The following is a 25,337-nucleotide window of genomic DNA, read 5'->3' as shown; positions in this document are numbered from 1 at the left end:
AGAACATGTCCTACCAACCGATCCCTTCTTCTGGTCAAGTTGTGCCACAAACTTCTCTTCTCCCCAATCCTATTCAATACTTCCTCATTAGTTATGTGATCTACCCACCTAATCTTCTGCATTCTTCTGTAGCACCACATTTCGAAAGCTTCTATTCTCTTCTTGTCCAAACTATTTATCGTCCATGTTTCACTTCCATACATGGCTACACTCCATACAAATACTTTCAGAAATGACTTCCTGACACTTAAATCAATACTGGATGTTAACAAATTTCTCTTCTTCAGAAACGCTTTCCTTGCCATTGCCAGCCTACATTTTATATCCTCTCTACTTCGACCATCATCAGTTATTTTGCTCCCCAAATAGCAAAACTCCTTTACTACTTTAAGTCCCTCATTTCCTAATCTAATTCCCTCAGCATCACCTGACTTAATTAGACTACATTCCATTATCCTTGTTTTGTTTTTGTTGACGTTCATCTTATATCCTCCTTTCAAGACACTATCCATTCCATTCAACTGCTCTTCCAACTCCTTTGCTGTCTCTGACAGAATTACAATGTCATCGGCGAACCTCAAAGTTTTTATTTCTTCTCCATGAATTTTAATACCTACTCTGAATTTTTCTTTTGTTTCCTTTACTGCTTGCTCAATATACAGATTGAACAACATCGGTGAGAGGCTACAACCCTGTCTTACTCCCTTCCCAACCACTGCTTCCCTTTCATGTCCCTCGACTCTTATAACTGCTATCTGGTTTCTGTACAAATTGTAAATAGCCTTTCACTCCCTGTATTTTACCCCTGCCACCTTTAGAATTTGAAAGAGAGTATTCCAGTCAACATTGTCAAAAGCTTTCTCTAAGTCTACAAATGCTAGAAACGTAGGTTTGCATTTCCTTAATCTTTCTTCTAAGATAAGTCGTAAGGTCAGTATTGCCTCACGTGTTCCAGTGTTTCTACTGATCTTCCCCGAGGTTGGCTTCTACTAGTTTTTCCATTCATCTGTAAAGAATTCGTGTTAGTATTTTGCAGCTGTGACTTATTAAGCTGATAGTTCGGTAATTTTCACATCTGTCAACACCTGCTTTCTTTGGGATTGGAATTATTATATTCTTCTTGAAGTCTGAGGGTATTTCGCCTGTTTCATACATCTTGCTCACCAGATGGTAGAGTTTTGTCAGGACTGGCTCTCCCACGGCCGTCAGTAGTTCCAATGGAATATTGTCTACTCCGGGGGCCTTGTTTCGACTCAGGTCTTTCAGTGCTCTGTCAAACTCTTCACGCAGTATCGTATCTCCCATTTCATTTTCATCTACATCCTCTTCCATTTCCATAATATTGTCCTCAAGTACATCGCCCATGTATAGACCCTCTACATACTCCTTCCACCTTTCTGCTTTCCTTTCTAAAATCTTTATATTGAATAAATCTTGAAAGTGAGTAGCCTTTACTTGTTTGTGTGTTACTGTAAATACAAGCCTGAGAATCTGAACTGACAAACATAAATGTGCTACTCAACTCAAAGCCACATCACATAAATGAAGTGTGTGTGAAAACCGATCTCATTCATAAACGAATAAATAAGAAAATCAATAATTTCACACTCAACAGACTTGGTCAGTGTGAACTGTTTGAAAAAACTTAACTGTATAAAAGAAACCAGACTATAATGTCGACCTGTATAAGAATGTAACCTGGAACACATGAAAATTTCAGCACTGATGTAGGGCCCTCATAAAATAAAGAAACTGATAGAATCTACATTGCACGAAGGAAATAAACCAATCACATATTATGAATCCCACCCGCAAAATGAAGCACTGGCAGAAACAGCAACACGACAAGACTCCAAAACAGCTAAAAATATACTGCTGACGCTGACTTCAGTTGGTCCAGAGAAATTGGGTTCATAATCTTGACACAAATTGCCAATAAAACATATGACTGAACCTATAATTTCCGAAATTTCAGTTAGGAAGGAACTGAGAAAAAAACATATATGGACTCTATTAAGAAAATTCATTTAATCTTATAACTTCCATGGTTCAATAAAGTAACTCAGAAGATCAGTAAATAGGATAATTATTTAAAACTCGACTGTGGCAAGAGTGGAGTGGATCAACAATATAAATTTACAAAAATAAAAATTAACTTTTTACCTTATAAAATAATACCTTGTTCTCCAATTGTAAAACCGTTTTATGTTCTTACGTTATCCCACCATTATTCTCAGTCATCAATCCTCCTTTTAATATATCTGCAACTCATATAGTTCCAAAAGTGCATTTATGCATTACACTGTACATTCCACAAATCCTCATCTGCTGCACACCATGGTAATCGACAACTGACTGTCAAAGATTCTAGACTCCTCAGTGCTGCCATTTCAGACACCGATACTGTTGCCTAACAACTGTTTCTCTGACCACAGTTCTTCAAATATATTATTTTCCTTTACAATTATAACACATGCAACAACATCGTCAAAAAATAGCCATCTTACACTCCTTGTTGATTTTTAATATTTTTTTTCAAAATGAAATAAAGCTGATTTTAAAGACCCATAGAATTTTTGATCATTATTTTTATATTAATAGAAGCCCACTTTTCGTTTATTTTTGTCTGGTAACTCGATTTGAGATGAACCTCTTCAAGGAAAATAACAGTTAAATGAAAACGACATTCCAGTAACTCTGTTTAATGACCATCCTGTTCCTTGAGTTTGAAAATTAGTTACTTACGTTAAAATATTTTGTTGAACATCTTCAAATTTTTTTACATACCATTTTCTGTAAGAATTATGTACTTTTGTGTTTGATGACCAAATTTTTAACGTCATTAGCGGTCAGCAATTTATATTCACAAAATAAATTAAAATTTAATTTGAAACCATTAAATATTTTTAAATTTTCTTGACTATTTTCGTAATTTAAACATAAGCTTGACAAAACTGATGCCTCTGCTGACTAGGTCGCTAGAATAACTGACCTCCAGAAAAATTATTTAGTACTGTATTTCAGGCAGCAATACAGATGCTGATGGCTCACACATTTGACACCATACTTTGTATCAATACTTTTATTTTTGATGTTCTGATGATGGGCTGTCCCAAAACGCTTCAATAAATAAGACTTTTTGAACGGCAAGTGACCAGTTTCTCTAGCAATCTACTTAGCAATGGCTTAAGTCCCCTAGACAGATATACCTACATTTAGAAACTTAATGCAAACTCTGAATTACTGTTACAGCCATAGTTTTTATTAGCAGAATGACCATTTTCAACAGGAATAGTGGCTACTGCGATGTGTGGGTGGTGGCTAAGGTTCAGTGATAAAGTACAACCTTCCATTTTTATCGGTCATAAAGGTTTTCATAAAGCACATTTATTGGAAATACTGATAGTGTATGAGTAACGGTAGGTTATAGAACAGACGTAATTAGCTCAGAGGCATTCCCGACCATACTCTGTGCTTGTAAAACAGAATTGATTTCTGGCCTTCCCCAAGGTAGTGTTAAGCCCGTATTGCACGATGTGCCTAAACTGTTCACCTATGCACCAACGCCCCTAACGTGCATACCTGTAACTACAGACTGGTTCACTTCCGACCTGTTACACCAGCCACGCGAGATATACCTAGCGCGCATGCGCAGCAGCAGACTGTACGTGCGAAAAGGAAATGGATGTCTTATTTTCTGACGTCTTGTAAAGTCGTTCGTTCTACCGCGCGCAACTCAAGGGCGACTGAATGATATACTGAAGGGTCATACGTTCAAATTATTCGTGAACTCAAGGTTCCTATTTGTAAAGAAATTTTTTTGTACTATTATGTATTAAGTAATAGTTTTTCTCTAATGTAGGTTAGTACTGTTCTGAATTACGGACGCAACAGTTTTATATTACGACACTTGATTACACAGGTATATGTATATCGAAATTTACATTTATACAGCTTATTGCACATGGAGGATCCACTTGTTTTTAAAGCTATTGTCCTGGCAGTGACAGGAAATCTTCGGTTTAGGGCAGAACAGCGACGAAAACGAAAAGCTAAACGTTGTTGGGTTCGACCCTGGCTGACAAGAAGGGTGGAAGACAGGGAAATATATTCACTGTTAATGAGAGAACTGAGGCCGAAGATCCGCAAGAATTTCGGAACTTCGTTAGGATGGACATGGCCTGTGTCGAGAAGCTGCTGTCTATGATAGAAGATGGAAACGGAAAATGTGACACAGTCATGAGAGAGGCTATCTCACCTTCTAGAGAGTAAGAATTATATGGTTATGTTTTGTGGTCATACCAGCCCAGATCACTAATAAAATACCGCTGAACGCCCTGTTATGTTGCTAGCTGGTTGTAACATTACGTTTCCGGGCGAATGGGGAATCTTTTAAGAGTCTGTCTTTTAACCACAGAATAGCACAGCCCACCATTTCAAAAGTTGTTGTGGATGTATGCACTGCAATTTGCAACACATTAAATGACCAATAATTAGGTGACCTTGTGTTATTTTTCCAAGTTTGGACTATACTCAGAATTTTGCAGTCCTCGTCTGCCGCACTGGGGCAAACTGCAAGGACTTTCATCCTTTCACTGCCAGTTTCTCTTTTCTGACATGTTGAAATCAAGCATGAGGTACAATTAAATCAAACCTGAACTTTCGTAAATTAAGGCACTACGATGCAAATCGAAAATCACTATAAAACGTTATATGCATGTTCCTAAGAAAGAAACGATTTCCGACTACCTTGTTATCATACAGTGGGCCATACATACACCTTCCCTCGCTGTATGTCTGATTTCTGACGCTTAATTTCTCTCTGCTCCATTTCATTTCTAGAATACATAACTATCAACAGAAAAAGTCCTTTCGCAAAAAGCTAGTATGTAAGAGTCTATTGCAAAAAATGTTTCTTTTCAGAATTTGTGAAACCTGTTTACTGAAAAAAATGCAGAAGGTCCCGAATGCGAAAAATCCCCAACACGAACGTCTGAAGCTAGCCACTAGACGCCTAACAATAACCAAACAACAAGCAGAAAGCACCATGGTACACCCTTCTGCGCATGCGCGAATTATCGCTGCCTACTACGCATGCGCGGATTGACGGCAGTTTAGAACTGCTCTCTATTCCTGCGTGCAGATAATGTATCTGCTAATTTTCGTAGTTTCACCCGTTCTACCGCTACATGGCTCTCGTGACAGACCAGTACCATTCGCGGCGGATCGTCGTGTAATACCGGCTTTATAGGCCCTTTGCTGTTCCTTATCTATATAAACGATTTGGGAGACAATCTGAGCAGCCGTCTTAGGTTGTTTGCAGGTGAACCTTTCCTTTATCGTCTAGTAAAGTCATCAGAAGATCAAAACAAATTGCAAAAGGATTTCGGAAAGATATTTGAATGGTGCTAAAATTGGCAGTTGACCGTAAATAACGAAAAGTGTGAGGTCATCCACATGAGTGGTAAAAGGAATTCGTTAAACTTCGGTTACATATAAATCACTGTAATCTAAAAGCCGTAAATTCAACTAAATACCTAGGTATTACAATTACGAACTTAAATCGCAAGGAACACATAGAAAATGTTGTGAGGAAGGCTAACCAAAGACTGCGTTTTATTGGCAGGACACTTAGAAAATGTAACGGACCTACTAAGGAGACTGGGTGCACTACGCTTGTGCGTTCTTTTTTTAGAGAAATGCTACGTGGTGTGGGATGCTTACCAGATAGGACTGATGGAGTAAATCGAAAAAGTTCAAAGAAGGGCAGCACGTTTTGTATTATCGTGAAATATGGGAGAGGGTGTCACAAAACTGATACAGGATTTGGGCTGGACATCATTAAAAGAAAAACTTTTTCCTTGTGACGGGATATTCTCACGAAATTCCAATAACCAACTTTCTCCTCCGAATGCTAAAATATTTTGTTGACACTGACCTACATAGGGAGAAACGATCACCACGATAAAATAAGGGAAATCAGAGCTCGTACGGAAAGATATAGGTGTTCGTTCTTTCCGCGCGCTATACTTGATTGGAATAATAGAGAATTATGAAGGTGGTTCAATGAACCCTCTACCAGGCACTTAAGTGTGGTTTGCAGAGTATCCATGTAGATGTAGATAGATGTATTCTCTGACGATTATTATAAATTAATGCAAAAATTTCTTTACTCGGAAAAGGATTTGATGCATAATAACAAATGGTCATTCATACTTTATTTGTTGTGTGGACTTGCAACTATTAACACGAGCAAACCCGCGTACTGGCACGTCTTCTCGAAGGGAGATACGCAAAATATCTGGTTTGTCGTTTTACTAAAGTGAACACAGGAATCGAAACTGTTGAGATTGATAACGTACTTCCGGTAACTGAAAATAAAGCTTGTATGTTGGAGGACATGAAGAGATATCTGAGGTTGAGAAGGTAGTGAAACAGCGTTGCTATCTGTTCCTAATGTTATTCAATTAGGACACAAAAAACCGGAAAGAGCATCAAGAAGAGACAAGAATGAAATCTTTAAGGTTTCTGAATACATTACATAAGGGGCGATCGAAAAGTACCCGTTCGAAGACCGTAGAGTTCAGAATCGGTATGTCAATCGGGTAAAGTCGCCGTGAGCATTGAGGCTGTCATTCCACCAATGCAACAACACCGTGTCCGTAACTGCCTGCTGGACATCCTCATCCGACAGGACTCGTCGGCCCTTCAAGGTCTTTTCTTAAGGGACCGAAGACGTGATAATCGCATAGGGAGAGATCAGGACTAAAGGATTAGATTGGCAGGTAGGGAGGTCTTTCTGGCACAACTTTAACTTGAAAGAAGATACGTTAGTTGTACACATACAGAGGCATCATCGGTGGATAGTGTGATTGGTAATGGGGGAATTATACGGCTGAAAAGTGTAATCGACTAAGGCTTCAATGGAATGAACAGATCCAGATATATGTGGGTCGCATACGTTGAGCACTGATGAAGAGAGAGGATAGAGTAGCGTTTAGAGCTACACTACTGGCCATTAAAATTGCTACCCCACGAAGATGACGAGCTACAGACGACAAAATTCAACCAGCAGGAACAAGGGTGGAGCCGGTGGCGACACCTACAACGTGCTGACATGAGGAAAGTTTCCAACCGATTTCTCATACACAAACAGCAGTTGGCCGGCGTTGGCTGGTGAAACGTTGTTGTGATGCCTCGTGTAATGAGGAGAAATGCGTACCATCACGTTTCCGGCTTTGATAAAGGTCGGATTGTAGCCTATGGCGATTGCGGTTTATCGTATCGCGACATTGCTGCTCGTATTGGTCGAGATCCAATGACTGTTAGCAGAATACGTGGATTCAGAAGGGTAATACGGAACGCCGTCCTGGATCCCAGCGGCCTCGTATCACTAGCAGTCGAGATGACAGGCATCTTATCCGCATGGCTGTAACGGATCGTACAGCCACGTCTCGATCCCTGAGTCAACAGATGGGGACGTTTACAAGGCGACAACCATCTGAACGAACAGTTCGAAGACGTTTGCAGCAGCATGGACTATCAGCTCGGAGACCATGGCTGCGGTTATCCTTGACGCTGCGTCACAGACAGGAGCGCCTGTAATGATGTACTCAACGACGAACCTGGGTGCGCGAACGGCAAAACTTCATTTTCTCGGTTGAATCCAGGTTCTGTTTACAGCATCATGATGGTCGCATCCGTGTTTGGTGACATCGCGGTGAACGCACATTGGAAGCGTGTATTCGTCATCGCTATACTGGCGTATCACCCGGCGTGATTGTATGGGGTGCCATTAGTTACACGTCGCGGTCTCCTCTTGTTCGCTCTGACCGCACTTTGATCAGTGGACGTTACATTTCAGATGTGTTACGACCCGTGACTCTACCCTTCATTCGATCCCTGCGAAACCCTACATCTCAGCAGGATAACGCACGACCGCATGTTGCAGGTCCTGTACGGGCCTTTCTGGATACAGAAAATTTCCGACTGCTGCCCTGGCCAGCACATTCTCCAGATCTCTCACCAATGAAAAACGTCTGGTCAATGGTGGCCTAACAACTGGCTCGTCACAATACGCCAGTCACTACTCTTGATGTACTGTGGTATCGTGTTGAAGCTGCATGGGCAGCTGTACCTGTACACGGCATCCAATCTCTGTTTGACTCAATGCCCAGGCGTATCAAGGCCGTTATTACGGCCAGAGGTGGTTGTTCTGGGTACTGATATCTCAGGATCTATGCACCCAAATTGCGTGAAAATGTATCACGGTTCTAGTATAATATATTTGTCCATTGATACCCGTTTATCGTCTGCATTTCGTCTTGGTGTACACCATACACTCTAAGGCAAAGAAAGACTTCGAAGGAGTTAAGCAAAGTGGTGACAAATTGAGGTTCATACAGATATCGATGGAAAATGCTAAACTGCAAACTTTGGCGGACGAATGATGACTGAGTGACGCTGCAGCACTATCTCAGGGCGCAGCAGGCAAGGCTACCAGGATCGATACCAGGTCATAACGTTTTTGCAAATTTTATTGCGTGTACTAGGTTTTACAGTAACTAAGCCTCGCAGACAGGTGCCTGAACAGTACATGCAGATGCCCGTATTTGAGAGAGGACGTGTGGTTGGACTTAGGGAACCGACTGGAATTATCAGCGAATTGCTCGACATTTGAATAGGACAGGTGTCACTCTTCCACGATGTTAGCGGGAATGGGTGAATTATGGCATAAGGGGTATAAAAAGAGACAATGGATCATGATGATGGAGCAGTCAGAGAGGCACTCAGGGTCTCATATTCATCACTACCATTGATCCGATGTGTTTCTACAGTAATCACAAGGACCATTAATACGCGTCTCACAGTAAGGGCTTTGAGGCCAAGGTGCCCCTTGCGCCGACTGCCATTGACTTCTGTATACAAACAAGCCACTTTGCAGTGGAATCAGGCACATTCGGGCTGGAAATTCACTCACTGCAGGAGAATTGTATTCAGTGATCAGTCCCACTTCAAAATAAGCCCCGATGACCAGCGAAAATGTGTCAAGAGATACTCTGAACAACGAATGGATACTAACCTGACTATCGTCAACGAAACGACTCGACGACCAGGAGTCACAGTCCGGAGAGCCTCTTACTTTAGCAACAGGCAGCGAAAGGTCACAATGCTGATAACGGCTGTGATGTGGGCTCTGAATGGGGTTCTGTTAATTGGCGGTTGCCCCTGGGATCAGTTTTGGGGCCACTCTCTAGTATTACAGGTAACTGTAAAATAATTTTGTTTCCTGATGACACTTGCTTAGTAGTAAAGTATGTTGTGTGCAACATTAGCTCGGTTTCAAATAGTGCAGTACATGTCCTAAGTTCGTGGCTTGTAGAAAATAAACTAACGCTAAATCACAGTAAGACTCAGTTTTTACAGTTTCTAACACACAATTCAGCAAAACCTGACGTCTTTATTTCACAGGAGCGGCATATGATTAGTGAAACTGAACAGTTCAAATTTCTAGGTGTTCAGATAGATAGTAAGCTGTCATGGAAAGCCCACGTTCAGGATCTTATTCAAAGACTTAATACTGCCATTTTTACTAATCGAGCGGTATCAGAAGTGAGTGATCGTTCGATACGAAAATTAGTCTACTTTGGTTATTTCCATTCACATATGTCGTATGGCATTATATTTTGGGGTAACTCTTCCCATTCTAAAAGGATCTTTTTAGCTCAGAAACGGGCGGTTTGGGCAATAAGTGGTGTAAGTACACGAATCTCTTGTCGACCCCTGTTCACAAGTCTGGGTATTTTGACATTGGCTTCTCAATATATATATTCCTTACTGTCACTTCTTGTTAACAATATCAGCTTATTCCCAAGAATAAGCAGCTTTCACTCGGTTAATACTCGGCAGAAATCAAACCTGCATTGGGATCGGACTTCGTTAACTCTTGTGCATAAAGGTGTGCAATATACTACAGCATCCATTTTCAATAATGTACCACTCGAATTCAAAAATCGTTGCAGTAATCCACGCGCTTTCAAATCGAAACTGAAGAGTTTCCTCATGGGTCACTCCTTCTATTCTGTCGAGGAGTTCCTTGAAAAATTAAGCTGATTCTTATTGTATTGTTGATTGCGTTTACTTACACTTATGGACTGACATTTTTCGGGTTCATGAACATTTATTTTCATCTGTTATTACTTTTATGTTGTAATTTCATGTACTGGCACGTTTCGTGACGTTGGAGATTTGCTCGTCAGTTGGGTCCTAAGGAACTTGAAGTGTAAATAAAATGAAAAAAATTCATTTCATAGCAAGGTGCCTTTGGTGGCACCCTCCGAGTACAGTTGTACATCGACGATATTCTACGCCCGGTTTTGCTGCATGCCATCCTGGGCTTACCATTCAGCAACATAAGTCCCTCTCACACATGGTGAAAGTTTCTATTGATTGTTTTCATGCTTGTCAAACGCTACCTTGGCCAGCAAGGCCGCCGGATGTCTCACCAGTTGAGATAGTTTGGAGTATTACGGCAGGGCCCTCCCACCAGATTGAGATTTTGACGATCCAACGCACCAGTATTGCAGAATTAAGCACAGTATCCCTCAGGACGAAATCCAACAATTCTGTCAATCACTGCCAAGCCGAATAACTGCTTGCATATGGGCCAGAAGTGAACCATCATATTATTCAGTTGCTCAGTTTGTGAAGCTTTATCTCTTCCATAAATCATCCGACTATTCTGAAATTGTAATCATTGTTTTGTCTGTACATGCACATTACATCTACCTGTTTCCATCCCATCCAGATAATTCGTTTGGGGTGCATATTTTTCCAATTTTTTTGTCTTAGGTGTACTTCACACTGAAGATAAAACAACAATAATAGCCACAGAGCGAACTATGAAATGATATAAGAGTTGTGTGGAAGTGCTACAGTTCAGTATTTCAGAGAGTGATTACCCTTCGTTCACCCCAGCACCAAGGTATTTTACGGGGAGAGGAAAGCTATTCTGTTTTGTCTGCATTCTTGACTAAGCGAGCAGTGACGTTAGGGCCGCTTCGCTTGGGTTTTCGTCACGGCCTTGGCCCAGCAGCAGCAGCAGTAGCAGCAGCGGTGGTCAAGTGTCGGGGGTGCAGAGGAGGGCCGGGCTGGCGGTGACAGAAAAATAGAGGCGCGCAGCGGACAGGCCATTCTGCGGAATAGGCGAGAGAAGTGCGGCCTGCACTGGCTTCTGCCGACCGGCGCCGAGAGGGCTGCTGGCCTCTAGCGCCAAATAGAATGTCCAGCGTCGCGTGGTGGGCTTCAGTGGGGAGCCCAGGCTGCACAGTCTCTGCTGCCGATAGCGAGTGCTGCAGGCCAGTGGCGGGATCTCTGCCTTCTAGTGGTTATGATAACATATCAACAAAGTTAATAAAAGAATGTTCACGTGAGCTTAGTCACATCTTAAGTTATTTGTGTAATCAATCACTTGTCACAGGAACATTCCCGGACTGCCTTAAATATGCTGAAGTTATACCTATCCCCAAGAAAGGAAACAAAGAAATGCCGTCAAATTACCGACCGATCTCACTTTTGCCAGCTTTATCAAAAATCTTTGAAAAGGTTATGTTCAAGTGTCTACTTAAGCACCTTAGTGAAAATAACATACTGTCAAAGTCACAATTTGGGTTTCTTAAGGGTTCTGATATTGAGAAAGCTATTTACACTTACAGCGAAAATGTCCTTAATTTATTGGACAACAAGTTAGAGGCAACTGGCATATTCTGTGACCTGTCAAAGGCGTTTGACTGTGTGAATCACAGCATTCTTTTAAGTAAATTACAATATTATGGCATCAGTGGTAGTGCTGCAAAGTGGTTTCAGTCATATCTTACTAACAGAAAACAAAGGGTGTCATTACGTAACACTTCATCAGTAGGCAATCAGACATCATCTGCCTGGGAAGAAATTCCGTGTGGTGTGCCCCAAGTTTCCATACTAGGTCCACTACTGTTTCTTGTGTATATTAATGACATGTCATCTGTTACATTACCAGATGCCAAGTTTGTCTTATTTGCAGATGATACAAACATTGCAATAATTAGTAAATCAAATATAAATTTAGAAAAGGCAACTAATCAAAATTTTACTGACATTAATAAGTGGTTCATAGCCAATTCACTGTCATTAAACTTTGAAAAGACCCACAACATGCAGTTCACAACTTCCAAGAGATTTCCTTCTGGTGTGTGTATAAAATATGATGTCATAAAAACAGGAGAAGTTGAGAGTGTAAAATTCTTGGGATTACAACTTGATAATAAATTCAGTTGGGAGCAACATACTAACGAACTGCTAAAGCGCCTAAACAAGTCTGTGTTTGCAATGCGAATGATGTCAGGCACAGGAGATATAAATATAAAAAAACTGGCATATTTTGCTAATTTTCACTCCATTATGTCATATGGTATCATATTTTGGGGTAACTCCACAAACAGAAAAAAACTTTTTGGAGTACTGAAGCGTATAATAAGAGTAATGAGTAGTGTAAATCCAAGAACATCATGTCGAAACCTATTCAAAGAATTGGGCATATTAACCACAGCTTCTCTATATATTTATTCCTTAATGAAGTTTGTTGTAAATAATACATCTCTTTTTCCAACTAACTGCTTAGTACACAGTATCAATACTAGGCATAAGAAGAATATACATATAGATTTAAAATCACTTACTCTTGCCCAGAAAGGAGTCCAGGATACTGCAACACATATTTTCAGTAAGTTACTAGCAACCATTAAGAGTTTAGTCTCGAACAAGGCACAATTTAAATATAATTTAAAAGAATTTTTGGTGGCCAATTCCTTTTATTCCATCTATGAATTTCTCAACAAGTGCAGCACACCATTTTAATGAAAATTTATTATGCTTTAATTTTTGGCAATACTTGGTTGTAACAGCCAAGTATCTACCTACTGTGTGAATGATGGATGTATGGAAAGCAGATGTAAGTTTTAAGTCTGTCAATAGTGGAAGTTTAATTTTAAATCTTGTACATAATCTGACTGTTCTTAACTGAGGATCACTGAAATGAATAATTTACATTAATTTTTGACAATACTTGGTTGTAATAGCCAAGAAACTAGCAAATGACTGAATTATGGATTTAATGAAAGCAGATTTAAGTATTAACCCTGTAAATATTGGAAGTTTAAATTGAATTCATGTACACAGTTTTACTGTTTATTGATTGAGGATCATTAAAATTAATGGAACTGAAGTTTTTCGAATTACATTTTTGTAATGTGTTCATCTGACATGTTCCACACCCAGGAGGATTCCCTCTTTTATGGGTCTATGGAATGAATAATTAATCTAATCTAATCTAATCTGCACGCTCTTGTTAACGGCGCGAGTATGAAGTCGTAGCTGTGTTTCACCTAGTGATGCACTGTTTTGTTCTACATTAGTTTTCTGTTTATTTAACAGCCTTCCAACACCCTAAATGCCCCTCATCCCTCGTATCATGTGCTCCAGCCTCGAAGGGCGCGCGGAGAGAGCGACTGTTGTTGGTAAGCGTTAGATTTTTTTCTTTCTATCAGCAATCTTCCGACTAGTGCGATGCTGCCCGCCACGAATTCCTCTCCTGCACCAACCTTCTTATGTCACAGCAGCATTTGCAACGTACTTCACCAATAATTTGGTTCATATATTCGAATCTCTTTTTTCCTCTACAGTTATCACTAGCTCCCTCTGATACTGTGGAAGTTATTCCCTCACGTCTTAACATGTCCTATTAGCCACTGACTTCCTTTCCATATATTCCTTTCCTTACCTGTTCTGCGGAGAACCTCTCCTCATTCCTCACCGAATGAGTCAACCTAGTACTCAACATTCTTTACTAGAACCCATCTCAAACGCCTCGATTCTCTTCTCTACTATATAATACTGTGCTCCAACCGTAAATTCTCAGCGAGTTTCAATTCAAATTATACCAGTAGACTTTTCTTGTCCAGGAACACCTTACTGCTAGTGTTGGTCTGCTTTTCGTGTCCTCCTTGCTCCATATGTTGTAAGGTGTCAGGCAAATCAAACACCTTCCATGAAAACCCTGACATGATAGCAAATCTGGCAGTATGTCACATAGCTCCGAATAAATCCTGACATTAAATTAACCAAAGTAATACGATCAACGAGTGAGCAAATGGAATACCACAGACTAACACAAGAACGTCTAAATGCATGTCATACCTTCCCACCATGAAACAGACGCAGTTCCGAGGGGAGAAACGAGAAGAGAAGCTGAGGGCAGAATCGTGTAGGCTAGGCCCTACGATAAGGGACGGACACCCACGTCGCCAGTCGACAGCCAGACCACCCCCAGCCCATTTTAAAAGAGAGAGCCCTCCAGAAGAACAGTGTAGATCTTACGATAACACTAAAAGGGCCACACCAGCTGCAAGTTTTAGCATGAGGCTATACACGTCTCTGTTACGTAGCAAACATTAAAAACATTGCCCCACCACGAAAAGTATAATGTTTCTCACTGGACAGACAGAATTTTTGTAGGCAGAGCTTAAGGTTAACATTGAGACGCTGATTGGTCAGTTGAGAACACAGCCAGATAGCTTTTCTTAAACCAACTTCGGTAAATTGTAGTAATGAGAAGTTTGAAGGAGTTGCTTCCGAGACGGCGAGGTGTGTGGAGCTGCGCCTACCGCCGCCCCCTGACGCTGCCTAACCAACGACAAGGTAATGAACACACGCGATGCCACATAAGAGCGCATAAGGTTTCACTCAGAACTGCAGAAGTCTCACCTGTTACGCCCCATTTTTACATAATACTAGTGTCGATAGTCAATTAAACTTCTTGGTATTCGCATTTGCTATTAGAAGTTAAAATCTGAAACGCGATGATTTTTCTGTTATATAATTATTGAGAAGCCACATCAACCACTGTAATTTGAGACAAGTTAAATAAGTAATTAAAGATAATTGAGGGTCACTGTAGACCACTTTTGATAGTTTTCTCTTTTATGAAACTTAATTTAAACCTAGATTATAGATGTGATATGGCATAGCTCATCCTTCGATCCATTGTAGAACTTGGAAACCCATTCAGGGAATATTCGTTCACATTTTTGTTGAACACAGTTGTTTTTTATCATTCTGTATTAAAATATTTCCTTTTATCAATAGCGCAATTTGTAAAGAATGGTTTGTGAGTAGAATAAAAATTCCAATGGTAAAATTAACCGCTTTTTCGACGTTATTTTACCAGCTAACTAAAAATAGGAATGCCTTGAGCCTCTACCACTACATTTAGTTAGTATTAAGATTCTTTTACAGGGAGTGCAGTGGAGCTGACGCTGAAATCATTAAGTATTTGAATATATCATCGCTAGTCTCACTCAACTCTTCTGAACTCTACATGTCATGTGTGGTCTGGCGTCTCCTTACCAGCAACAGATTCCAGGTTCAAACTAGTCAATTCCCTAAAAAACACACTCAGAGTGTCATTGCGCGAAAGTGGTAGGGAGACACGACTTAGAACAAACAGACACCACACAGAATGTTAGAATGTCATGGGTTATTTTGCTGCCAAGAAGGCAGAATTCGTTCATCTACTTTGTGATCACCTATCCTGATGTTAAGTTTCTCGCTGTTCTCATTCCTGCTACTTCTCATTTCGTTTTTCTTTCTTCAATTTATTCTCATTTCATATTCGGTATTCATTAAACTGTTTATTCCATTCAACAGAACCTGTAATTCTTCTATGCTTTCACTGACGATAGAAATATCGTCACCGAATATTAGCCCGATTTTTCTGAGGATTTCAAATTTTTTGCACCATTTTTCGTTCTAGAATGCTTTCTCCAGTTCAACAAATCCTACGAACGTATGTTAATTTTTTATCACTCTTGCTTCCATTATCAACCGCAGCGTCAGAACTGTTTCTGTGGTGCCTCTACGCTTCGTAAAGTCAAACTGACATTAATCTAACACGTCGTCAGTTTTCTTTACCACTCTTACATATATTACTATTGTCAGCAACTTGGATGCATGAGCTGTTAAGCTGACTGTGCTGTAATTCTCTCAATTATCGACTCTCGCAGCCTTCGGAACTGTGTGAATAATGTTTTCCCGAAAGTCTGATGGTATATCGCCAGACTCCTCTTTTTTCTTATTTCCCGAGATCAGACACGTCCTCCACCTCATAAATGCCTTCAATGTTCTCTTTTCACCTATCCGCTCTCTCCTCTACATTTAACAGTGGAATTTCCACAGCATTTTTCGTGTTATCCCTTTGCATTTAATTCCCCTGAAGATTGTTTTGACTTTTGTTTTGCTGAGTCATTCCTTGGCATAAACACTTTTTTCCCGATTTCCTCACATTTTTCATGCAGCGATTTCGTCCTAGCCTCCCTGCACTGACTACTTATTCGTGTGAACACGAATCTTTATAATTTTACCTTCATGTTCTTTCTCCTAGGTAGAGGTAGCAGGTAGCAATCGGCTGATTGATTCTTCGAGGGTGTTTTTGGCTTTCTGATTTCTGTGCCCTACATTTTAAACGACTGAATTTAATGTTCGAGCCAGAGATTTTATGAGTTGTTTGAACTGCTTCCTAAATTGTTAGGGAGAATATTTTAATGTTCCATGAGAGCTGGTTCTCTTCGTCGTCTTTTGTGGCAGATCATCCAGCCACGTTTTCCTGAGGTAATTTATTTTTTCCCTGTAGTATATAATTGGTATTTAATGTTTTTAGTTCATTCACGACAAGTGATCGACTGAATAACGTTAATATATTTCCAGTAGTTTCTGTCATAAGTAAAAATATTGTTTTTCTGCTTCTCAGCTGGTAGGCTATAGATATCAGTGAAAAACGGGTAATGATAAGAATATTTACCGATGGGCTTTGAGGCACTCTTCTTCAGGGCTGGTTTTCTTGTTTAGCTAGCATTTGCAACCTGCGGATCAACTGTTATGATATTTTCTGATACAAACGTCGGTAGCTTCAATTCACAGTAACATTTATAGAGTATAAAATCAATACCGGAATCAGTTATAAGCATATTTACGGCTAACTTTCTTCCACGCCGCATATATAACCAGATTTTTCTCGAATTCAGTTCCTAGTTACATCGAGTTTTACTGATTAATTGCTGTGAAATGCGTCTACTAACGAAGAATGAACATGGAAAACAATGATGCTTCACACATTATACCGAAAATGTTAGTCGCGCACTTAATAGAAATGAATTATTTCTGTTGACAGTGCACAAGCGGGGTGACTACTGAAAACGTGAAACATGACCAAAACAGTTTATGCACACACTTGAGTGTAATTGACATATTATTTTCTCACTTTGTTTGACATTATAGTTGGAGGGATTACACAGAGTCTGAGAATATTTCTTTTATATCTATAACAGTGACATGACGGACATGGCATAGTTCCATGCCATGTGACGTTATGGCTGACTGTGTAACGAACAACTCTGAAGGGCTTGCAGAAGAGCTCGCAACAGGTTCAGAATCTGGAGAAGACTCTGATGCACATGATGTCTGATGGTTAGCTGGGTAACACAGTGCTGAATTGGACCAGAGAATCAAATGTCTAATACAAATTGAGAAACCATTTAATGAGAGTTGTGAAACTGACTCTGGTCTGAAATGGCTGAAAATCGAGATTTGTGAAACGTCTTTCTCCTAAGGGCATAAATCTGCCAACAGAAGGTGACAGTGAAAATCTGCTACACATTTTTTCAGGACAGAATTCGTGATCTTGCTCCATTGGTATGAATATTTACCATCTCATCACTGCTGATGGACTCAGAAATACATAATAAATTCAGCAGCTTTACTAATTACTACTCCCAAGGAGGATAGGCTGATCATATCTTATCGTCATACTTACAAATGGAACAAAATTAAAATCCTTACAGCCTTCAGTAGTGCAGATGGCTCGTTAGATGACTGAGTGAATATGGCAGAGAGTACTGTAATTTGACGATCAGTTACACACTGCCATTATTTGGCCATCTAAAGGAGGAGAGGTGTGACGTGCAGTTCACCAGTCTTTGGGTCAATACCCTGGATTAAATTTCTCTTTTTCTGGTTCAAATGGTTCAAATGGCTCTGAGCACTATGGGACTTAACATCTGAGGTCATCAGTTCCCTAGAACCTAGAACTACTTCAACCCAACTAACCTAAGGACATCACACACATCCATGCCCGAGGCAGGATTCGAACCTGCGACCGTAGCGGTCGCCCGGTTCCAGACTGAAGCGCCTAGAACCGCTCGGCCACATCGGCTGGCTCCTCTCTCTCTTTCTGCAGTGTCTCTTGAAGTGAGGGCAAGGGCCGCTGTTGACGGCGATCCGTCTGTCGAATGGAGACTTTAAGGTCAATAATTGTAATAGCTCGCAGGTCTCCTTGGCACCGTTCGAGAGGATATGGCTATGTCCCGTCACCGTATTTCACACCCTCTCTTCTCTCATCATCATCATCACCATCATCATCATCATCATCACACAACACTACAGTAACATCCAGATAGACACGCATCCGTTATACTCACACACAACTCTCACATAACCACAATGTAGAATAGACTATGCGCCAGGGATGAACACCTCTTCCGCTAGGCAGCTGAATCCACTCCGTGGGATTTCACAGCCAACTATAAGAGATGACATATAATTTTAGCGCCATTTTATTTCACGGATGTTAAGCTGTAACTTTTTTAAGTGAGCCGTGGCGGGACTGGCGCCAGGGATATCTTTGCCTTAGGCACTATCGATTCCCTCTGGCAGAAGTTTGTCTTCGGAGCCTTGGCCGGCTCAGGATGTAGCGGGCAGTACCGAGTGGAAGAGAGAGTACAACGTTGGGCACCGCACGCGGAAGTACGCATATTAGCGAGACGTTGGAGAGACGACAGCGAGCACGGTGTGCCTGAGTACGGGCGGCAGTTAGCGCTTGATCGCACTGGGGTCAGTAACAGCGGGCCGGCGCTGTGGCTTCTTGGCAACCCCGTGAAGCTATGCATGTGCTCGCTTCCGTGAAGGCGCATGCTGTTACTATCGGACTAAGCAACGTATGGTGCCTTCGCCACATCGACCCAGCAGCTGGCATCAAGTTAAGTAATTCAAGTCCTACTAACGATTAGTGAAATATAATGATGGTTGATCTTGAGGAAGCAAAGCGTTGCAAAGACTGTGATGTAATATGTCACACCTCTTATTAAGTGTGTGCTTCGCTCATTAATAGTATTGTCCTTAGTTCAGCCGGCAAGTGTGTAAAACATTGATACGTGTGTGCAGCCTTACCGAACGATATATATTCCGTGTCTAGAGATTGCCGTGTGGTACCTTACAGGCCCACATTAGGTGCTCCATGTGATGCTTGGGTTTTACTGAGCCAGTTTCATTTGCATCATTCGTGTACGTGGTTCTGCTTGAAAGAATGAAATCAGTTTTTTATTGTAGTTTTCTGTATAAGTTTGAGTATTAAGGTGAAGGAAGGGTTGTTTGTCTCCCTGTTGTCGCTTCTGATTTATGTTTCAGAGATCGGAAGCAGTGGGCCACCGAAGTGCAGAGCCTCCCCTTTTAAATTACTAGCGGGCGTACGGGCGGTGGACTTCGCCTGAGCTCGCGTGTGCTGTTTGGTTCCGATTTCGGTGTTCTGAACGGGGTGGAAGTACAAACGGAGTCCACATCTTAATTCGAAGATATGTACTCAGACGCCTCCACCGCTCGTGGCCAAGTCACTGCCACACAGTCTCGGGCCTCAGTTATTGTACAAGCTGCAGTTTTCTAAAGTTTGTGGTGGCTCTGCAAGGTTGCCCGGGTTAAATGTTTTAAATATTTGTCTTAAGAATTTTGAGGGATTTCTAGAAGAATGTGTCTTAACTGAAACCGTTTTCTAAAAATGGCTCTGAGCACTGTGCGACTTAACTTCTGAGGTCATCAGTCCCCTAGAACCTAGAACTACTGGAACCTAACTAACCTAAGGACATCACACACGTTCATGCCAGAGGCAGGATTCGAACCTGCGACCGTAGTGGTCGCTCGGTTCCAGACTGTAGCGCCTAGAACGGCACGGCCAGTCCGGCCGGCCCGGTTTCTAAAATTGCGGTACAATTCAACCTTAGTGGCGTATGTCAATTTTGATTATCAGATAACTGGGTTATTATTGATCAAACTGTCCACAACCTTGTAAAGTTGTTTGGTAATATCTCGCCCTGGAGGGACGGTTTTCAATCTATTTGGAAATAATAATTGATTTCCTGGTTATTTGACGTAAAGTTTATTTTAAATGATTTACTTGGCCCGAGTGGCGGTTTTTTCAAATGTTTGAAAAGAGATTAATTCGCTTGTGGTTTCACATAACAAGCAGTTTGTTAAATTGGCCTGAGTGGCGGGTTTTTAAATGTTTTTATAGAGATTAATTAATTTGTGGTTTTATGTAACAAGTAGTTTGTAAAGTTTGCCTGAATGGCGTTTTTAAAGAAATTATCTGATTTATGATTGTAATTCTCTTAATGATTTATTTATGATGCAAATAAATATGTTGAAAGGAAATGCTCACGGTATGGGTCAAGTCCTTGCAACCCCTTCATATTAAAGGTTAAGGAATTTGCAGTTCAAAAAGATAATAACGTACCATTAACCACATTCGTATCGGACTGCTTTAGGTGGGGTGAAAATAATGTTGCTGATGAGCGCCATTAATCTGCAAATACACTAAATTCGCACGCTGCACACACAAACGCTCGTGGGCGCTCGATATTTCAACGAACCTTTCTATGATACATAACGCCTCTCTTGCAGCGACTGTCACTTTAGTTTGTTGAGCATTTCCGTGACAGCTTCGCGATAACTAAACGAGACTCGCTGCTCTTGTTTTGCTTTTGTAAATTTTCTATTTGCTACCTGATAAGGCGCCCACTCCGAGGAACCCTGAAGTATCGCTCGGACGATGATGTAGTAAGCTGTCGAATCTCCTTCCTGAAAACGTTTCCAATAAATTTCAATCTGGCATTTGTCTTCCTAACAATTGCTTTTATGTGGTCGTAACTTTCAAGTCACCCCGCTGCTCCCAGATATGTAATGGCAATAAAATCTTCTCAGGTTTCTTGAAGATGTTTCTGAAGCATGATCTCTCGGTTTTTTTTTGCCGCAGATGGACTGAGAGAAAATGATGCCCGAAACATCGCGGACACACTGTGTATTGACGTGACAAGAAATCGGAGAAGATTCCACTCCACCGACACGTTGCGAGTTCCTTAGTTAGCAACTACCTCCAGCTTTCTGCCTATTTGTGCGGTCCTCTAATACTTCTCTGGGATACTCGTCAAAGTTGCTTTTATGTGCACAGTTTTTTCACCATTGTCCGCTCCGTAGATGAATGTTCAGTGCTGCTGAGTACCATGTTGAGGACCTTGGTTCGATTCCCGGTACTGCTAGAGACTTTTCCGTGGTGGGAGAACTGGAGCGGGGATCTGCACTCAGCCTTTTGATGTCAACTTTGAAAGGAGGTCTTTTTATTTTCCATGACAATTTTCAGGTAGTTTTTGCCATAAATATGATTGGCTACTTGGGGGAGGGGACCAAACAGCGAGGTAGTCTGTCCCATGGGATTAGGGAAGGATGGGCAAGGAAATCGGCCGTGCCCTTTCAAAGGAACATTTCCGGCAAATGCCTGAAGCAATTTTGGGAAATAATGAAAAACCTAAATCCGGATAGCTGGACGATGAGGTTAATTGGGGGCGGTCAACATCCTCGTCATCAGAGTCAGTACAGGTTCCCATTTCCTGTCTCGTCACTACCCGAGTGATGATAAGATGATGAGGATAACACAAACACCCAGTCCCCGGGCGAAGAAAATCCTCAACCCAGCCGGGAATCGAATCCGGTGCCCCTTGATTCAAAGGCAGCAACGCTAGCTACTAGACGACGAACTGAGGACCCTCCCGAATGCGAGTCCAGTGTGCCAACCACTGCGCCACCTCGCTCGGTCATAAATGTGAATGAAATTGTGAATTTAATGAATGTACTCAACCTCCGCAGTATCGATATGACCATATTCTTTCTAATTCCCTTCCTGAGACCACATAGCTTGTTCAGAGAAGTTAGTTTTACTTTGTCAGAGTATCAGTCAGTGTGTGGTAGACAGTATGGCTATGTACTCGGTATGAAACGGATGGAAGCTGACACGCCATGTAGTGGAGGCAGCATTATTTAAGTAGGATTTGGTACTAATATATTTTGAGTAAGAAAAATGAAATTATATCAGTTGAAGAAAGTTAAAAGTGAAAATTTCAAGGTAATTTAGTTTTGTTTCATGTATATATTTCTAACTGTGTAATAAAATATTGATGGAACGTTGCATATGCGCTCCACATCGCAAGTACCGCAAATGAAATTAGGTTTTGGACAGTGACATCAATATTGCTAATAGTAACAGGCTGCAGAGCACGCTAGCGTTCCGTGCGCAGAAGGTAGGCCAACAAATTTAATTATCAACTAAATTCATGTCCACTATGTGACGCGACAGTCATTTGTTTTCATTTGGGGAGAGGATTTTGATCACGGCTCGCGTTTTAAAGGGCGAGTGCACGGTGAAAGGTGAGGCTGGCTCAGCCGGGCAGCCAGCCCATGGGCGAACGGTCGCCGGCAGATCGCTCCACACGGACCTGTCAGTTTCAAAAATTGTTGCTGTGAAAATACCGATATATTTATAGCTTTTCAGAAAATATCGATATAAATGGGCTGGTATTTTTCACCGATGTATCAATATACCGTTTTCTATGTGGCAATATTCAGTATCGATATTTTTTTATATTACATTTTTTCGCAATTTTCGATAAATATTTGAAGTTGTTCTTCTGAAATTGCAGCAGAACTTCACTGTGTGAAGGAGGATTACTACGTATTGTACTTTCATAATGTCCAGTCTTTGTCTTTGGTTTTGTGAAGCAAGAACAGCCAGTACAAAGGAGAAGTCCTGTTGTGCTGGGGAATGCGTTGTGGCTGGAATAAGATTTCCGTTGTGAAGAAGTAGCACACCAGTTGCTTTAAAAACAATTTTTAACGCAAGTTGTATGTTATCTCTTCACATCGGCATTCTTCAAAAACCGTTTGTTAAACTGATGAACAAAAACCTAAATGACAAGACTGATCTCTGCGATGGGCTGAGACATGGGAGGGGAAATGCTGGCGTAATCGGCGCTCGGTGCTACCAACAGAAAATGCAAAGTTTACCTTCACCATGCAATTTCGACACTGCAACTGCTAGGTCCGTGTCCTTTGCAGAAATGAATAGACCAGGGAAGTCGACACGAAGTGTTCCACACAAATGCTGTATGTGATGAAACCGAACGACAGACACATCGGACAGCTTTTATTGTGACACTCGGAGTTACCGTTGCTAGCCAAGTGGTTTTCGGCAAACACGAACAGGCATCATTTTCCTTTCAGTTCCTGCTCTAAGGGGGATAAGCAGGTTGATAGCTTGTTGATATACGGAAATCTGAGAATAAATCAGTACTTAAATGTGCAGCTCTAAAACTGGCAGTATATTTAAAATGTGCAGCCGAAATATCTTTTAACCGATACGTCGATATTTCCTCCGCCTATGTATCGATATGCCGGCCGAAGTGGCCGTGCGTTAAAGGCGCTGCAGTCTGGAACCGCAAGACCGCTACGGTCGCAGGTTCGAATCCTACCTCGGGCATGGATGTTTGTGATGTCCTTAGGTTAGTTAGGTTTAACTAGTTCTAAGTTCTAGGGGACTAATGACCTCAGCAGTTGAGTCCCATAGTGCTCAGAGCCATTTGAACAATTTTTTATGTATCGATATACTATATTCTCGATACATAGAGGGCTGAAAATGGTACCTTTTTCAAATATCGATGTATCGGATTTCTGATATTTTTAAAAATATCAGCTGGCGGAAACATGACATCAAGCTGGCTTATCTCCATACAGCGCGCGACTTCAAGACAATGCTGTATCCACATTTGCGTCGATTGCTCGCAAACGGAAATTATTAAGTCAAAGTACGCTACGGCAAATGAAAGAGGACTTGAGATTAGTTAAGCGAGACGCTGATACGATTTATACGAATTTCGTATCAAAAGATATTAAATAAACAAATCTGCAATATATGCAATTTACTGAATAATTTATATCTTTTGAACGAATGCTGTTACAGAGTAGAGCGAGTGCTCATTTTAAAGGTCTCGTCGAAACGTAACGACTGACATACCTGTATAATTTGCAGCATTAATATTTCATTGGTAAAATATCAACTATATTAATTTGTTGCTAATAATTAATCAAATCAAATAATGCAAGACAGATACACGAACAACAAGGCAGCATATGATTGCGTGTTGTGACGGTACAAACCCCCGTTACTAGATCCATGTTTCTAGTATGCAAGGATTGCTTTGTGGAGAGCGAGCGCGCTACATGGTGAGCGATTCGCGGAAGCGCGTGGCGCGCCCGCCGAAATTTGCAACGGTCGGTGGGATGGGCGACCACGTCGCCCACAGCTTGGGGCATTATTTGTTTTTTCGCGCATTACGCGAAAACTATGTAACTTACGGTGAAGAGCGATGCGGCAGTGGATTGTAGTCAATAATATGCACCTTCTGAAATATCGATCTTTATTTCAAGTCACGAGATGCAAAAGTTATAGTAACCTCAAAATCGGTTATTATTACGAATACTAAAAGATTAATAAAAATAGTAAATAACAACTTACAGGGATGAGCGAGAACTCATTAAAACCTTTCGTCATAGCGGATCGAGTGCCGTAGTCATATGTTAACATTCATAAAAAATTAAGCCTGTAGAGAGGTATAGACAAAGTTTGATGAAAAATTGTTTATAAAATTCAATAGTAAATTCATGACTTAAAGAACGGCACTATATAATATTTTGGGTGGCATCACACATATTTTAAACTAGTTAAGTTATACTATTCACTTAACTTGCAATAGTTTTCATTCTTTGCAAGTTATTATTCACATTTATCGCCCATAATTAATTAAATATTATGAAGATTTTGAGCAGCAAGATGTGTAGATCGCTGTAAATTACGTCTACGTGCTGTATGCAGTTTTACGTTAAAACTTTGCAGCCCAGATGTCAACAAACAAATATGCGCTATGTGGCGAAATTTTGCAAAAACTAAAACTTCATTTACGGGTGATAGAATAATCCTAGAATTTAATGTAACATGGTAAATAAGATGTACTTTTTAGCGTGGTTCCGGTGGTGATCTTATGTCTGTCGAGGGATATACACTCCTGGAAATTGAAATAAGAACACCGTGAATTCAT

The sequence above is a fragment of the Schistocerca piceifrons genome, chromosome 6 (genome assembly GCF_021461385.2).
Source record: "Schistocerca piceifrons isolate TAMUIC-IGC-003096 chromosome 6, iqSchPice1.1, whole genome shotgun sequence".
NCBI classification, from domain to species: Eukaryota; Metazoa; Arthropoda; class Insecta; order Orthoptera; family Acrididae; genus Schistocerca; species Schistocerca piceifrons.
The sequence above is the reverse complement of the archived record's forward strand: the minus strand, read 5'-3'. Positions refer to the sequence as shown.